At 42.1% G+C, this 1,472-nt stretch overlaps 1 protein-coding gene and 1 long non-coding RNA gene across 2 annotated transcripts in view; one reads left to right on the top strand and one right to left on the bottom strand.

Annotated features, from left to right (window-relative positions):
* chd6 (chromodomain helicase DNA binding protein 6) overlaps positions 1 to 1,472 on the top strand; it is a 150,379-nt gene that overhangs the window by 12,418 nt on the left and 136,489 nt on the right. The window lies entirely within an intron of this gene.
* The window catches only part of LOC116687347 (uncharacterized), an 18,709-nt gene that overhangs the window by 14,878 nt on the left and 2,359 nt on the right, over positions 1 to 1,472 (bottom strand). The window lies entirely within an intron of this gene.

Genomic DNA, 1,472 nt, shown 5'->3' with positions numbered 1-1,472 from the left:
GTTAAAGATGGCACTTCTGTGCACATTAGTTATCATGCAGTTATCCTTGAGGGTGCAGTGAGACAGGTGGAGGGAGTGCCTGACTGCTGCAGAGTATCATCCATGTGTTACGCAGTGAAAGGACGAGTCTGCTGGATGTCATGTATGGAGTGTAAATATGCGGAGCATCTGCTCTTTCCGTGACGTAGAGAGAAGCTGGGGACCTGCTGTTGAGTTCACATTTTCTAAATCTGCTGTAGCTTTCAGGGTTTTCCTTCCATTATACAATTAGGTTCAGCACCCGAGCTGTTTTTGCCAGGACCTAAGCTAAATAAATGTGAAATGTCGGGGAAAAAGCGCCAAAAATGTTCAAAAAAAGCATCAACCTTACTAAGGGACTTTTCTTGGATCCAATGATTGTAGGTGGACTTCTTTAACAAGTCTAGTCTTTAAGCTTTTTGTGTTACTTATTTATTATCTGCTCTAGCTTTTCCAAAGTTTTAGACACAGGTATGGTCCAAATTATGTCGAATTGCATAATCGTTTTCATTGAAGATCATCACATTTTCTTGAGGAAAGACCCTTTAACACCTCTGCCGCTTTGACAAACCCAGGGAAAACACTGGCTTTCTAGGGGAGATGTTTTGAGGGGGATGAGAAAGTTAAAGCTATAGTGTGTAGTTTCTGTCGCCCTCATGAGGAATTAATTCTAAGTAATGTGGCGCGTCCACATGATGCAAGCCCTCCCCCCTCCTCTACACAGTTGCTAGTAGCCAAGGATCTTCTACACAGCCATGCTGAGAAATCCAGAGAGAGTTTGGTGGAGCTGATAGTCTTTATTAGCTGTAGCTACTAAACTCATTTGACAATGGCTTGAATGCAACGAAGTTTCATTTATATAAAAAGTCACGCACTAAAGCTTTAAATGAATGATGGAGGGAGTGGGCATTAAGCTTTTTATTCATCCAGACTTCCATCATAAACCTGCAGATATTCACCTGACCGACCGGCATATCACAAATTTGATCACAATACGATATTATTCGAAATGTTTGGACACCGATATGATGATGATGATGATGATGATATGAACCTGCGGCCCTTTGCTGCGTGTCTAGTGCTGGGTGGTATGACCCAAAATTTGTATCACTATATTTTTTTAAGATTCTGGCTGTTCAGTGGTATTTTCTTTCTGTTGCTTCCCTGGGCCTTTTTATATGGGTATGTAATGGCTTATTCTACTGTAAGGAGCACTTAGAATGTCACAAAAACATTTTAATGTCATTAGGGTTGGGTATCGAACCCGTTACCGGTACCGACCAAATCGCGTCGGTACTACAGAGTATTGGTTCACGGAAAATCAAACCGTGCCAAATTTCGGCACCTGAGAGTGAGAGTAAGCTTATCTGTCCTCTCTGCATATTGACAGAGAGCGGAGGTTTGACACACACACACACACACACACACACATACACACATACACACACACACAC

Source organism: Etheostoma spectabile, chromosome 4 (genome assembly GCF_008692095.1).
Source record: "Etheostoma spectabile isolate EspeVRDwgs_2016 chromosome 4, UIUC_Espe_1.0, whole genome shotgun sequence".
In the NCBI taxonomy this organism is placed as follows: Eukaryota; Metazoa; Chordata; class Actinopteri; order Perciformes; family Percidae; genus Etheostoma; species Etheostoma spectabile.
Note: the sequence above shows the minus strand (reverse complement) of the source record. Positions and strands in the feature narration are given on the sequence as shown.